At 42.0% G+C, this 17202-nt stretch overlaps 1 pseudogene; it reads left to right on the forward strand.

Moving 5' to 3' along the window:
- Positions 1–6764: 6764 nt before the first annotated feature.
- On the forward strand, positions 6765–7222 carry LOC116632580 (annotated as a pseudogene).
- The last annotated feature ends 9980 nt before the right edge of the window (positions 7223–17202 follow it).

Genomic DNA, 17202 nt, shown 5'->3' on the forward strand with positions numbered 1-17202 from the left:
GTTTTCTTTTGTCTGACTTCCAAACTAGGTTATTAGGAATCAAAAAGGAAGACCCTGAGGAGAGCAAACCATAGGATATGGCATCACAAAGATTAATAGGAGCTGGGGAGAGAAGCTGACACCCCGCCTGCCTTCCCAGGAGGGAGTAGGAGGGCCATCTGGGATGTGGGGATGGGAAGCAGAGGGTGAGCCTGGACACAACTGTGGAGGCAGCCAGAAGCTGCATGAACAAGGGATTGACTTGGGTGAGGGGCGGGGGCATGAATGAGAGCAGAGGTGACAGAGAGAGGCAGAGCACCACCCCGCCTCCCACCCCCCCCCCCCCCCCCCGCCCCGTGGCTCCTGCAGCAGAGAAACGCGCATCAGGCTCCCAGATGTGGCTGAGCCTCCAGCCACACCACCTGTGTGGGACGTCTCCCACCTTGTCACCATTCCGGGACACTAGGAACCTCTTCCCTCATAAAGTAGCGAGGGGCCTGAACTTACACAGGGGTGAGTGTTGTAGAAAAAAAAACAACCCCACCCAAAACTGAGCCCAGTGTGTTGCTGGACAGTGGGGAAAATGAACCTTATTACACACGTTATGTAACCAGTTATGGTTAGTTAGCATCAGCACAGGAGGGGGACTGAGTCTGAGGGAGTCCAATTTATAGCATCCTTTCCCCCAGCATTTGGAGCACAATCCAGGAACGCTGGGAGATAGAGACGCAGTCCGATCTGGGGAGCCCAAAACATGAAGCTTTGACTGAGTGACTTTAGGGCTTTGGTGGGATAAATGCGGGTCATGTGATTTTTTTTTTTCTTTAACTCTGGGGGTTCACAGGGCTTTGGTGCACCGCGCGACTAGTTTTTACAGTTATGCGACTGTCTTCTGACGGGTGGGGCTGGGCTGGCAGCTTTAGGCCTTTGATTTTTCAGGAAGCGTAGCCCAAGGCGATTTTGACCTCGCAGCTAACGGCACCTAAGGGCAGCTTTAGCCACAGGCAAGCCGCTGCTTGTATATAGGCAAGAGGTAGCAAGTGCTGGCCATACCAGCATGAAAGCGTTGCGTTGGGCTCGGTAAACAGAGGGAGCTGAGGCCAGGCTTTGATTAGAGGGAAAAGAAAATGTTTTCTTATGTCAGCTTTTAGGTATAGGGAATGGAACAATTTCCTTATCGCTTGGCTGCAAATCTACAGTACAAGACTTTCAAAAGCAGAAGAAGCTACATTTCATGAGTTCTAAAGATCATTTATGTGTGAGGTTCTAGCTTTAAAATGATGTGCCAGGCATAAATAGGCAGCGTTAGATCAGCCACACAACCTCGGGTCCTCTCTTATACTATTTTGAAAACTCAACGAGGACCATTTCCAGGGAAAGAGAGGGGCATAATACAATGATAAAGTGGTCAGTCCACCAAGAGGATGTAACTATTCTAAACGGATATGAACCTAACAACAGAGATTCAAAATCCATGAAGCACACACTCACGGAGCTAAAAGAAGATGCAAATCCACAATTATAGTTGCAGATTTCAACACACTTCTCCCAGTAATAGAAAAAACAGACAGAAAATGAGTGAAGATATACAAGTCTTAAACAACATTATCAGTCAAGTTGACCTAATTGATGTTTATAGACTACATCATTCCAAAACAGCAGAATACACACCCTTTTCAAAACGGCAGAACACATGTTTTCAAACATGAAATAGTCATCAAGATTCTGAGTCATAAGTCTCCATAAATTTAAAAGCTCAAATTTACACAAGAGAAGTAAATTAGCATACACGTTCTAATTAGGAATTAATTAGAAATCAACAAGAGAGAGAGAAAGAAATCAACAAGAGAAATATATCTAAAAGACTCCAAGTTACAAGCATATTTTTAAAATAACGCATGGGGCAAAGAAGATCTCACAGAAGATGAATGTTTTTGAAGTGAATGAAATTGAAAGCACAACATATCAAATATTTGGGGGTGTATTTATTTATTTTTATTTTTATTTTTTTAAAGATTTTATTTATTTGACAGAGAGAGAGCGAGAGCAGGAGCACAAGCAGGGGGAGTGGGAGAGGGAGAAGCAGGCTTCCCGCTGAGCAGGGAGCCCGATGTGGGACTCGATCCCAGGACCCTGGGATCATGACCTGAGCGGAAGGCAGATGCTTAACGACTGAGCTACCCAGGCGCCCCTGGGGGTGTATTTAAAAGCAGTATTTCCAGGGAACTTTATGGCATTAAATGCTTTTAATATAAAAGAAGAAATATTGTAAATAAAAAAAATCTAAACTTCTACCTTGAGGAACTAGAAAAAGAGCAAAATAAACCTAAGGCAAAAAGAGGGAAGGAAACACTAGAGAGAACACTGGAAATCCATAAAATAGGAAATGAACAAACAATAGAGAAAAACAATGAAATCAAATGCTGCAGTAGGCTGAATAATGGTTGCCCAAAGACGCCCATGACTGGGAATCTGTACTTTACATGGCAAGAGGGACTTTGCAGATGTGATTTCTTAAGGATCTTGAACCAGAGAGATGATCCTGGACTATTGGGGCAGACCCACTGTAATCACAAGCATCCTAATTAGAGGGGTGGGAGGGTCAGGGTTAGACTAATGATGGTAGAAGCAAGAAGGTGCAACATGCAGGGACTGGTCATGGGCCAAAGAATGCAGGTAGCTTCTAGAAACTGAAAAAGGCAAGAAAGTGCATGTTTCCCTCAGAACCTCCAGAAACAATCGGCCCGGCTGACACCTTGGCTTCAGCCCGGTGAGACTGACTTTGGACTTTTGAATTCCAGAATATATCTGTGTTGTTTGAAGACACAAAGTTTGTGGTAATTTATAACAGCAGTAATAGGAAACTAATACAATCATCCTTTGAAAGAGCAATAAAATAGATAAATTTCTAGTCCGACTTACTAGGGAAATAAGAGAAAATACAAATGATCAGTATCAGGGATGGAAAGGGATTACTCCACATATTAAAAGGATATTAAAATAATGAATGACATATGTCAGTAAATTCTACAGCTTAAGTGAAATGGACAATATCTTTGAAAGATATAAATTACTGTAGTTCAGTCAAGAAGAAATAGATGACCGAAAACGATAGAGAAATAAACGGTATTTATGAAAGAAATTGAATTCCTAATTGCAAATCTTAGAACAAAAACAGCAACTGCCAAAAAATTCCAGGCCCAGATGGCTCCACTGTGAATTTTTCCAAACATGTAAAGAAGAAATAATACCAGATTTACAGAAATTCGTCCATAAAATGGAACACAAGATAATACTTCTCAGCTTATTTTATGGGCTCAGCACTACCCTGATGCCAAAATTAGTCAAAAATATTACCAAAGAAGAAAACTATAGGCCGATATTGCTCATGAGTGTAGGTGCACAAAATTATCAACACAATTTTAGCAAACTGAATCCAATTATATATAAAAAGGATAATACATAATGACTGAGTAGGGTTTATCCCAGAAATGCAAGGTTGATTCAATATTAGAAATCAATTAATATCAGACATCATATTAACATAAAAAAGACTCTCATAGATGCAGATGAACAATTGGAAACTGAAATTTTATTTTATGTTTTTTTTTAAGTAGACTCCATGCCCAGCATGGAGCCCAACACAGGGCTTGAATTCATGATCCTGAGATCAAGACCTGAGCTGAGATCAAGAGTTGGGTGCTTAACTGACTGAGCAACCCAGACACCCTGGAAACTGATATTTTAAAATATAATTTACAATAGCATTGAAAAACATGAAATACTTAAAATGAATTTAACAAAATACGTGAAAGGTCTGTACACTGAAAACTGAAAAATACTGCCGAGAAAAAAAAATTTAAAGGCCTATATTAGTAGAGAGATATACAACGTTCATAGGTTGGAAGACTCAATATTGTTTCCCTCGAAATTGATTTGTACCTCCCAAGCAATACTGGTAGGAATTCCCACAGGGATTTTGTAGAAATTGACAAGGTGATATAAAAATGTATATGAAATGCTAAGGCCTAGAATAGACAAAACAATTTCGAAAAAGAAGAATAAAGTTGGAGGACTCATGCTAATTTTAAGACTTTCCATAAAGCTACATCTAATAACGACAGTGGGGTGTTGGCATAAGAACAGACATGCATATTAGTGGACCAGAATAGAGTTCAGAAAGAGACCCACACATACATGAGCAATTTATTTATTTATTTATTTATTATTTATTATTTATTTTTATTTTTATTTTTTAAAATATTTTAATTATTTATTTGACAGAGAGAGAGAGAGACAGCGAGAGAGGGAACACAAGCAGGGGGAGTGGGAGAGGGAGAAGCAGGCTTCCCGCGGAGCAGGGAGCCCAATGCGGGGTTCGATCCCAGGACCCTGAGATCATGACCTGAGCCAAAGGCAGTCCCTTAACCAACTGAGCCACCCAGGTGCCCCAGCAATTGATTTCTTAAAAGACTTTATTTATTTATTTGAGAGAGAGAGCGAGAGAGCACGTGTGTGAGTGAGCACGGGGGAGGGGCAGAGGGAAATGGAAAGAGAGAATCTCAAGCAGACTCTGCACTGAGCGTGGAGCCCAACATGAGGCTTGATCTCATGACCTGAGATCATGACCTGAGCAAAACCAAGAGTCGGATGCTCAACTGACTGAGCCACTCAGGCATCCCTGAGCAATTGATTTTTGACAAAAGTACCAAGGTAATTCAATGGAGAAGGCACAGTTTTTTACACAAATGGTGTCAGAACAAACTATATGGGGGAAAAATACTTTGACTTTTCTCTCACACCATATAAAAAATTTAACCTGAAATAAATTATAGACCAAAATATAAGAGCTAAACCACAAAATTTCTAGGAAAACACTTAGGAAAAAATTTGTGTGACCTTTGGATAAGCAAAAATTCTTTAGATAGGAATTTGAAACTTGAACATCAAAATTAACAACTTCTGCTCTTGAAAGGACATTGTTAAGATGATGCAAAGGGAAAACATAGCCTGGGAGAAGATATTTGCAAAACATATGTTCAGGAAAATTATTTGTTTTCAGAATATATAAAGAACTCTTATAATTCAATAACAAGATGAGACAACCTGATTTTTTAAAAATAGGCAGAAGTTTTAAAGAGACCCTTCACAGAATAAGACAGATGTTTGGGAAATAAGCACATGAAGAGATGCTTGACATCATTAGTCATTAGGAAAATATAAATTAAAACCAAATTGAGATAATACAACATTTCCACTAGGGTGGCTAATATTAAAAAGACTGTCAAAATCAAATGACAAGAGATCATGGAACAACTAAAACCCTCACACAGTGCTGGGGGTAATGCAAAAATGAGAACAGCCTCTGGGGCGCCTGGGTGGCTCAGTCGGTTAAACATCTGACTATTGATTTTGCCTCAGGTCGTGAGCTCTATAATCAAGCCCTATGTCAGGCTCCTCGCTGAGTGTGGAGCCTGCTTAAGATTCTCTCTCTCCTTCTCCCTTTCCCCTCTCCAATTGCACTCTCTCTCTCTCTCTCTCTCTCTCTGAAAAGAAAAAAAAAAAAGAGAACAGCCTCTTTAAACGACAGTCTGGCAGTTTCTTAAATAGTTAAATATATACTTATAATATGGCCCAGAAATCCCATTGCTAGGTGTTTATCCAAGAGAATTAAAAAATGTGTTCATAGAAAGACTTGTATGTATATATTCAAAATTGTCTCAATCTTGAAACTACCCAAATAGCCATTAACTATTGGTAGTTGGGGACAAATTTTGGCACATTCATACTATAATATTACTCAGGGATAAAAACAAGCTGCTATTGATACATGCAACAACCTGGATGAATCTCAAAAGCCGGACCTAGAAGACCACATACTCTATGATTCATTTATCTAAAACTCTAGAAGACAGAGAGCAGATCAGTGAATCCCATGGGTTGTGGGTGGGAGGAGGGTATTGACTTCAAAGAGACACAAAGGAAAGTTTTTTTTTTTTTGTTTGTTTTTTAAAGATTTTATTTATTTATTTGACAGAGAGAGACAGTGAGAGAGGGAACACAAGCAGGGGCAGAGGGAGAGGGAGAAGCAGGCTTCCCGCCGAGCAGGGAGCCCGATGCGGGGCTCGATCCCAGGACCCTGGGATCATGACCTGAGCCGAAGGCAGACGCTTAACAACTGAGCCACCCAGGCGCCCCCAAAGGAAAGTTTTGAGTGATGATGGAAATGTTCTATATCTTGATGGTCATGGTGATACATTTGTCAAAACGCATCAGGGCGCTGTGAATTGTGTAAGATTAACGAATCACAGACCTGTACCTCTGAAACAAATAATACATTGTATGTTAAAAAAAAATAAAAAGAAGATAGTAGGAAGGGAAAAATGAAGGTGGGGGAAATTGAAGGGGGAGACGAACCATGAGAGACTATGGACTCTGAGAAACAAACTGAGGGTTCTAGAGGGGAGGGGGTGGGGGGATGGGTTAGCCTGGTGATGGGTATTAAAGAGGGCACATTCTGCATGGAGCACTGGGTGTTATACGCAAACAATGAATCATGGAACACTACATCAAAAACTAATGATGTAATGTATGGTGATTAACATAACACAATAAAATTAAATTTAAAAAATCTTTAAAAAAACAAACAAAAAACGCATCAAACTGTCTCCTTAAAAATGGTGAATCTTTTTTTTTCTTTTCTGGGCCCTGGCCGCCTGGTGGGTTCACAGGAGGGCAGGCTGAGTGGTGCAAAGGGCACCCTAGGGGAGAGGAGGACGAGAGGCATGGTGGCAGGAGGAGGTGAGGAGTGCCCTTCTTTGTCAGCCACGAGCACGTGGCCACTCTCCCACCCGCCCGAGGTCACCCATCTGAAGAGACGTCAGCTGGCCCCCTGGGGCCTTCGGGCCACCTACCACTGGGTCCTCGACAAAATGGAGCTCCTGGTGCCTGAGAAATTGAGGTCCTTATACAATCACCGGGCAGGTCCCCAAAAAGCTTTTTCCCCCTGGGCTCCTATTATGAAACGGGGACTGGTGTGTGTGGGATTGGCGGACACAGCCAGGCCTGCAGAGAAACTCAACTCAACCTGCTGTTGGGAGGGCCACAGGGTTTATTTAGTTAAGATACTCACTTGTAATTATTCCAAAAACCTGGAGTCTGTTTGCTGTTAACCTCTTTGTGGGGACAGCTCTTTCGTATTTGGAGATAGAACAAAGAACTAAAAGCTAAAGCAAACAGTTAAGAGTTCCTGACCGCCAGAACAATCTAGATTGTTCTAGACATAACCACTGGGACTAAATTGATTTTTTATTTGCTTATTGATAAAGTGATAATAACTGTGCTAATGTTTGGAAGGCATAAAAAAATCAAACTGTATACTGGGAGCTAATAGTTGATTCAACAGAAAAATAAACTTTGAATTTAAAAAATGGTGAATTTTATTGTATATGAGTTATGCCTCAATAAGGTTGATTAAAAGAAAATTTGCTTTTTCTGAAGAGAACTGGGGCAAGAGAGCATTCAAATCATACGCCACTGCTGCAGAACAAGACGTAGCTGGGAGAAGGGCCACTGGGAGCCCGAACCATCAGAAGCTGGGGTCTTGAGGAGGACATGGTGGAGACTTGTTTCTCACTGGGCCCCGGGACACAGGTTGGAAGTGGCGACAGCAGCCTCCGTTCAGGAATCTGCTGAGAGTGATTTTCCAGCTGAAAGTAATGTGAGATAAGGGAGAAGCCTTCCGGAGGAGGCAGGCTTCCTGCGTCTGAGTAATTTCATAACGAGAAACAGTGTGACAACCACCACTGGGACATGGCACTGAAAATGCGTCAACACAAGGGCTAGTGGGGACCGGGTTGCCAGGCGGAACCCACATGCACTTCAGCAGTGCGATGCCGGAAACACAGGGCTTTGAGGCAAATGGAAATCAAGACGTTTTCAATATGTCGGATTGGAAATGAAGGGGCCATAAAGTAAGGGCCAGTGCCTAGGACTGCCACCGCTGAAGATTTCTAGACTTTCTGAGAAGGGAGCCAGGTCTCAAGTTCACCCTCCAAGTGCTGAGACAGTACGCATGGCCTTCCCATCCCCTGCCCCTAATATGGAGAAAAATGGTGCCATAAAGGCCACGTTCTTCCAACAAAGACATAGAATGACCAACATCATGGCAGGGCTGCAGTCAAGGATTTTGCCCCATTTCTGTGTATTTGTTCCCTCTCAGATTTCACTGAATCTTGGCTGTAGCCTTTGGCAATATAAGTAGAGGGTTCTGGGAATACAATTTTGTCTGAGATACTTGCTAACGGCTAGGGATTGACATGCTTTCTAAAATAAGTGGGTTTGAGGGGCGCCTGGGTGGCAGAGTCGGTTAAGAGTGGAACTCTTGATTTCGGCTCAGGTGGTGATCTCAGGGTCATGAGATCGAGTCCTGCAATGGGTTCTGTGCTCAGTGGGGAGTCCGCCTGAGATTCTCTCTCCCTCTCCCTCTGCCCCTCCTGCTCTCTCTAAAATAAATAAATAAATCTTTACAGTAAGTGGGTTCAAGTCTGGTACTTTGATAATCATTAGTGTGCTCTTTGATCTCCTCAAAAGTGAGGCACATATGGGGACAGCCGAACATTTAAGGTCCAAAGAGAATGACCCCTGTTCTGGTGGAAGAGAACGCCCCCCTGCAGCTACTAAAACAACCACGGTCTCACCTAAATATGGGGATTCCTCTAGATGGACCCAGAAGAATAAGAAATTAAGGAGGGTGGAATTTAGGACTTTAATTTCTCTTGACTTTTAACACAAAGGTGAGATAATTTGATTTTAGGCTTTAATATTCAGGGGATTTCATTTTGTGGTTGTAATTTGAACCTGGGAAATTTATGATGGGAGAAAGTTTATACCTAAATTTGGAATATTTTTTATTATTAACAAATTATTGGAATAGCTTAATGTTGTCATTTAGTTTCACCGAAGAATCTCTAATGAGCTCTTTCGGGCAATGTGGCTGGACCTAATTTAGGATGGGAAATAGAATAAGGAGTGCTCTAGTCCAGTATGGCTTTTGAGTTTTTAAATTTATATTATGACCCACTACGTAGCTTTCTGGGGACAAAAATCATTACTGTGAATTAACAGTCCCAGGAAAGAATAGTGCTCAATATGGAGGGAGAAGCCTCATGCAGTGGGAGCTACACTATTCTGATAGGCTGCTGATTGCTTCTCCTGGATGCAGTGCCACAGCTCTGCTAGACCACAGACTTGGGGGTTAAACCCAATGGGTTAAGAAGGAAAACAAAAGGCTGAGGAATGATAGGAGGAAGCACTCCTTTCTCTTCTTGATTCCAATGCTTGTCTAGGTTGAGGACCATTGCATGAGAGCAGTGATTCATCACTTGGGAACCTGTTAGAAATGCAGGTCCTGGGACGCCTGGGTGGCTCATCTGTTAAGCGTCTGCCTTCAGCCCAGGTCATGATCCCAGGGTCCTGGGATCGAGTCCCGCATCGGGCTCCCTGCTCTGTGGGGAGCCTGTTTCTCCCTCTGCCTGCCCCTCCCGCTGCTTGTGCTCTCTCTCTCTGACAAATAAATAAAATTAAAAAAAAAACAAAAAGAAATGCAGATCCTTAGGCCTCAGACTTACCAAAGCAGAAACTCTTAAATGGGCCCAGTAATCTGTGTTTATAACAAGCCCTCCAGGGGATTCTGACACATGCTCAAGTTTGAGAAGCGCAACAATGGAGGATCTGTTGGTTCCTTGCCTGTTGGTGCTGCCCTATTCCTGGCGAGCGGGGGGCAGGCAGATTAACGAGTTTGAGAGAAGAAACTGGGCATGTGAGGTGTTTCTGGCACTTCTTTCTTTAGCTCCTTCTGGCTTCTCCTTCTCTGGAAACTGCCTGCCTGTGGCAAATATGCTATTTTGGCTTATTATCCCTACTATGTGGCAAGCCTGAAGGGCAGGCGCTGTCCCCAGTCTGAGAAGCTCAAAGCCTGGGACGTTTAATTTAGGAAACAGTAATACATTTATTCCCCTTTCATGCCTGTGTTCCCCAGAGCTGTATCATTAATAGTTGTTTTCCATCTCTCTGACTCCTGTGTGTATCTCTTGTTCGGTGGGGTCTGAACTTGGGCAGGGAAGAGGGACGGTATTTATTGAGCCCCCTCAGTCCTAACCTAGAGGGGAGCTGTGGCACGTTCGCCATCCTCGCATTAGGCTAATGAGGCTGTTTTGAACCTCAGTTAGCCCCCTGCTCTGTGAAGGTGCTTGGGTGTATGAATAAGGGATGGGAAGCCAATAAATTATTTCTGAGTTTCTGCTGTCTGGATGCCATCACCGTGTTCCTACATGGCTCCGCTACCATGAATTCATTTGTTGAAACAGAGTCAAGGAAGAGAATATTATTCACCTTATAAGCTGGAGGCTCTCCAGCAGAAATTAGTAAAGAACAAGAATCGACAAAGACTCAGGTTAGTTCCTGACGTTGTCTGTTACACTCAGATGTGCTTCCAAAAGTAGTGGCTCATGTCAACTTTTGGATTCTTTATGGAAAATATATGGACTATCCTACTACCCATTCATGATCACAGATAATCAAGAGTCAGCCTTGCTTGGGAGAGATCTAAAATGGAAGACATTTCCCAAACCGGATAGAGGCAAGCAGCTAGAAAACGTCTTCAACCTGATTTCTAAGTTTTATGATTGCAAACATGTACATCTCCCCTCCTATGACCATATTTTGTGATTAACTATGCAATTTCTTTTCTTTTTCTTTTTTCTTTTCTAGCCTTTGGGTCTCTAAGATTAAATTTGCTACATGTCAATAAATTCTATATTCTCATTATTTCAACCAAACTGTGCCACTTCCTGAGATTAACTGTTGGAGTTCAGGTGAGGACACAGCCCTAGGGAAGAAGGTAAAATATGAAAGGAGTTAAGTGCAGGCTTTTGCGTATCATTGAATCTTTTCTCAGTGGATTGGTCCCCTAACTTTTTCCCTAAAATAAGATTGGGTCAGAATCAGTCATTATAGTCATTAACATGTACAACCTGGAAACAGAAATAATCTAGCAGGATGGCCCACTAGGATTCTGTGAGAGCTGGCCCAGCACTGAGGCCCACCTTCAAGATGGATAAAGGTAAGTAAGAAGGCCAAAAGTGATGCAAGATTCATCAAGGGTTGACACTTAGAAAATAAGATCAGAAATTTTTTACAGTCCAAAAAAAAAAAAAAAAGAAATTTTTTACAGTCTATCCTTGGCTTATAAACATGTTATGCTGATAGATTTCCAAAATTTCCTTTATTCTCAGTTGTTGAGAACTTAAAAATCTTGAAAGTCATTTTTTCTTTTTTAAATTTGTAGTTGGGATATGTTGAACCACAAATTATAATACAACCGAGAAATTATTGAAAATTAAGAACATTCAGTGAGGTGGCTAGTTTCACAAATAATTAAAAATAACTTTCCTATGGAAGAGCAATAACCAATTAGAAAAATACAGTGAGAAAACTATTTACAATAGCAAAATTGTATAGAACTTACATGAAGAAAATAAAAAAAATTTACTCAGGAATAGAATACTTTAATAAATGAAAAGGCATGTGTCTGGATGAGAAACAAAATTTGTATAAAGTTAACAAGTTTTCCCAAATCATTTCTAGGATTCACCTATTTCAATCAAAATACCAATGTAAAACGTTAGAAAACCTAAAAAGAGCAAAACTGATCCAGAATCTTTAAAAATAACACACCACAGGATCAGTCCTGGGAAGGCACCGCTGGCTTTGCCTCTGGGCAGATGAGTCTGGAAAGTCTGGATGACGAGAGGCCCAAGAAAACAAATCTCCACTACAGGGAAGACCCTGGAGTCCTGTCTCTCAAGGGGCAGTGTGAGCTAGCCGCTGGAGACAATTTCTAAAAATAAAACAGAAGGTCATCTTATCTACAGAGATTGGGCCTCCATGTAGTTCACAGGGGAATTTAATCCATAATTTGTCTGCACATTTACAATGAAATACTATATATACATTTGCAATGAAAGTACTCATTATTACAGCACTTGTAATTCAGCCAAACAAAAGAAAGAATGAGGGATAGAAGGGAAAGATAAAATTCTGGACAGGATTTCTATGCCCTTTCCAGTGTTCTAGAATTTGATGACAATGATACCTTCAGGGTAGTTTTCTTTTACTTACAGTTTCAAGGGAATTTTAAGTAATTGATTCTTTTTTTTTTTTTTCAAGATAAAGTGCTTTTTAAAAGGGGGAAGAATGTTTCCCTAAGGTAACCAGGCTCTGGTTGAAGGAGAGAGCAGAAGGAGGGATTAGGATAAGGGTGTGTGTGTGTGTGTGTGTGTGTGTGTGTGTGCGCGCGCGTGTATGTGTTGATGTGACAAATAGAGTTGCTTAGATAGAATTAACTGAGTCTGAAAGCTGGGAAGTCCAAAGAAAGGTGGGGAGAATGGCAAGGGCAGTCCCCCAGAAGAAATTTACAAAAGAAGTGAAAGAAAATTTGATTGAGTGAGATAGATAATAAATTTTTTTTAAAAAGACTATTTATTTATTTATTAGAGAGAGAGAGAGAGAGAGAAAGAGCATGCACAAGCAGGGGGAGGGGCAGAAGGAGAGGGAGAAGCAGACTCTCTGCTGATCAGGGAGCCCAATGCAGGGCTCCATCCCAGGACCCCAGGACCATGACCCAAGCTGAAGGCAGATGCCTAACCAACTGAACCACCCAGGTGCCCCTAGATACGTAATTTCTTAAATTGTCCTTAGATGGTGTTTACTCAGAGCTGTGTCACTTCTTGATTTGGGGGACAATTCTAGAAGTTTCCAGGAGGCTGGGTAGTAGGTGCCTTGCAAATGCCCATTCATGGATATGAGAGTTCATAAGGTGAATGTTCATAACTAGGAGCAGGCAACCAAATTGATTTGTAGATCAGCTAGACCAGCTAAGTTTTTGCAATGCCAGTTCTTTGTGCCCTTGGGTATAATTTGGAGGCAAATCAGAAACTTCTAGATCCTTATGGTGCTTTGCAGCCACTCCTGAAGTTTTGGTCTGGATTGATTTCCCCCTCTTGGTATGGGCTCAGCCAGCATCTCAGTTAAAGCATGGGGGAAAGAACTCCTGTCTTTTTACCAATTGTTCATGAATTTTCAAGTGTGCCTGTTGGCCGCTGATAGCGGCAGCTTCCTTAGACCTCCTACTGGATAATACTCTTGGACACGGTTGCTGGAGAGGCAGTAAATGAACTGAACTCCTTGTCCAGCACGTCAGATCAAAAGCAAACAGGTGGGGCTGTGCCAAGTTTAATTCACAAAATAGCCCCAAGGAAATGAATGCAAGTGTAAGCCTGACCTCTCTCTGCGAGGATAGGCAGTCCCTGACTGTTCTGTGACGACATCCACCGCAGAGCAAATCGTCCTGGAGCTGAAAATCAATTTGAGAAAAGGTAGATACGGAGGGGTCAGCACTCAGGTAGGAGCTGTCATTGCAAAGTGTCAGAGAGAACCTCAGCTGACAAGAGACCAGAAGAGACCACAGGATTCATTTCTGAATTGCAAAGAAGTAAGTATGAAATGCATAGAGCTTATAGGGATTCATAATTAGCAATCAAATTCCTTTTGTACGTAGAACATTGCATTCCTCCTTGCAATGCTGTGCCTTTTGCTAGCCAAGTCTCGCAGACTGGGTTCGTTCTGAGTCACTCAAATGAGCTTCCTGAGACTTTCAGAGGAAAGCCCCAAATCCAGCTGCAAAAGGGACAAACATATTTAAGTGGAAAATTGGATTCTCCTGATAGCATCTTGCATTTCTACTTTGGCTTACTTACTTGCAAATAAAACTTTCTACAAAAATCTTAACAAAAATCTAACAATAAAGTTTTATATTTATTCCTGTGAATATCAGCAGTGGTGAAAGATCTTATCCCACAATTAATAAAGAGGAACCGTCCTGATTAATAACCTTATGTACGTACAAAGCCTCAAGCAAGTTCAGGAAATTTTGTGATAAACACAAATGTATAAATCTAGAGCACATTTTGCTGCATTTTGGGGGCTTTGGGACACCAGGGTGTCATTTTTATGAAGGTAAAATCATTAGCAGTGCCTTGGCATTCAGGGTGAGCATCCATTCTGATCTTTTTCCTTTTCTTCTTCTCCTCTACCTTTTGTATTATTATTCTGCCTTCTTTCTCATCCTGGGGAAGCAGGCTTCTAGTCACTCCGATGATGAGCTGATGATTGATGGGGCCTGTCCCTTCGAGGATTATTTTGTCTTCTTCCTTCCCGTCAAGTCCCTTAGGTTTCAAATATAGGCCTAGGGATAATCTCCCCGCTCCCCGTCCTTTCTCCCCTCTGAACATCTCCGGCATCTAGCTTTGTACAAGAGCTAACACAAAATCGGCACAATCACTTTGTAAAACTCTTTGGAATCCCTGCAAAAGCTGGTCACATGCATGCCCCGTGGCCCAGCAGGTCTACCACACATGTGCGCCCCACCCAAACGCGCATGCGTGCCAGAAGAAACGCGCGTGAGCCCTCGTGTCCGCGCTCTTCAGAATAGTAAAAACCCAGAACTAACCCATCATAAGTAGTCAACTAAAAATTGTAGCATTTCTATAAATAAAATACAGCAATGAGAATGAACAAACTGCAACTAAGGTGGCGAATTACCTTCACAAAAATGTTGAACCCAAGAATCCACACAAAAGAGTATATACTGTATGTAGTTCAAAAATAGGCAAAACGAATTTATGGTGTTAGAAGTCAGGATAGTAGGAATGGGGGTCAGATAGTGATAGGAAGGAGACAGCACCAGGGCTTCTAAGATACTAAGATGGTCCGTTTCCTTGATCTAAGTGCTGGTTATATAATTGTGTTCACATTGTATACTTTTCCATTTGTATGTTATATTACAATAAACTATCTTTTACTTTAAAAGAAAAGAAGTCAAATACTGAAAATCATTCTGAGATACATTCATGTTTTTTTTAATTTTTTTTTTAAAGATTTTATTTATTTATTTGAGAGAGAGAGAATGAGAGAGAGCACATGAGAGGGGGGAGGGTCAGAGGGAGAAGCAGACTCCCCGCCGAGCAGGGAGCCCGATGCGGGACTCGATCCAGGGACTCCAGGATCATGACCTGAGCTGAAGGCAGTCGCCCAACCAACTGAGCCACCCAGGCGCCCACATTCATGTTTTTTTTAAAAAAAATGTAACCTTTTCTGTGCAAAACTTTGCAACCAAACAGCAAGCTCAGTTCTACCACAGAACCAGCTCCCCTTGGCTACTATCTTAGTAGTCACTGGTGGGGCTTTGTACCTAGCTAAAAGCATTTCTAGAATTGGTAAGTGTAATACCTACAAAAGTCCAACAAATAGTTGAGAGCCTCTTGTGTGTCAGGCATTGTGTCAGATACGGGGGTTAAAACAATGGACAAAACGCAGTTCTGCCCTCAGAGAACCCCTTGTCTATTCTATTTCTAGACTTCCCTACTCTCCTGCCTTACTCCACTCAGGCCACATCCCACACACTGTGCTGAGCCTACCATGTTTCTCTACCTCTCTTTTCTCCTGTGAATATATCAGCTTTCTATTCATGGAACCATACTTTGATGGGGTTGGAATTACTGGGGCACTGAGGCAAGAAGCCAGCTGAGAACTGGATTTCAGATGTCCCTAGTCATGTACCTCCTGTTTCCCAGATGTATGGATCTCCATCATTGCTACTCCTGTCCAGCTACTCATTGCTAACACTAATTGGTACCCGAAAGCTCAGTTTGGATATGTACAACTCTGAATGCTCTATTAACCTTTCAGGTCACTATACGACCAGTTAACAGACCAAAGTAATTTGAAGAATTATATCCAAGTGGCAGAAAACATTCAGCCATCATCCAGAAGTGCTCACTAGTAAATTAAGAATTTCTCAGAGATATGCCTATTGTTAGATGCTGAGTTATTCTAACTTGGTGGTTCCAAGACTGGGGCCCTTGGATCTCCAGGTAGGAACCAGATCCTTAAGTTATTTGCAGTGTGTTAAAAAGCCTCACAGAAATTGCACACTTACCCGCAGTAAGGTTTACAGGCTAGTTAAAAGGTGAATGTTTATGTGTGATTAGAAATAAATAACCTTCTATGGTGACCTCTGTGAATTGTGTAAGACTGATGACTCACAGACCTGTACCTCTGAAACAAATAACACATTATAGGTTAATAAATAAAAAAAAGAAATAACCTTTGTGTCGTATACTTAGTGATTACATGTTGATTACAGGTTCTGATTGACAGTTTCCCATGACTTTGATACATGAAAATTGGTAAATAAATCAATAATTACTAAACAGGTGGAGTTTTCCTAAAAGATCAGCTTCAAAATGTGTGTGTGTGTGTGTGTGGGGGGTTCCTCTGGGGTTAATAAAATAATAAAATGTCTTCCTGGTAGTGAGAAATTTGGCAACTACTGATCTAGTTTAAGATGTCTTGGCCTTCTGCAGGGCCAGCAGAGGGCGCTGGAATTAAATTATTCCCTCTTGAGCCATTCTTGTTTCAAGGGCACGAGGAACAAAGGAGAGGAAGACCAGGACCAGGACAGAGGAGGAGGGCCTCTGCAGATGGGAGAGTGACCACCCGGGGATGGCAAGTCATCTTCACGGGAGAGCTTTTCAGCAATAGGAAACGTAACACGCAACAAGGAAAGAACAGTATTTTGGTGGCAGTTCTGTTTTTGCTATGGTCTGTATTTGCCCACAATTGTTCAGAAACAGACCATCCCCAGTGTCTGTCCATTTAGGGCATAGCTCAGTGGATAAGCCCACCTCCGACCTCCTGAAGTGTCATTGTCATCAAAGGGAGCAGAGGTCCGAACATGTTAAAACAGTGAAGTTATCTTGGCATTTCTGGTCTTCATTCCTCCCCCTCTCCTTACTCTTCTTCCAAGGGTGACCCTGGTGGAATTATTTCAGGCATTACTGAGTAGGAGAGGGAGGTTCTTTTTGGTTGGGGCTTATAAATCTCCCACTACTTCCTGCCCACAACGTAGAAGGAAGGTGCAGCCTGCTCTTCCATCCTGAAGGAGGCTCTGCCTCAAACAGTGCGGTCAGGGTAGTCTGGACTCCATCGTTCCGTTTCCTCTAAGTGACTGGTTATCTCTTTCTGGAGGAACTAGCATGGGTAATCTCATCTCACTGCTTTTCATACCTCCACATTCTACTGATTACTATTCTACACATTCAC

The sequence above is a fragment of the Phoca vitulina genome, unplaced genomic scaffold (genome assembly GCF_004348235.1).
Source record: "Phoca vitulina isolate PV1807 unplaced genomic scaffold, GSC_HSeal_1.0 scaffold7, whole genome shotgun sequence".
NCBI lineage: Eukaryota > Metazoa > Chordata > Mammalia > Carnivora > Phocidae > Phoca > Phoca vitulina.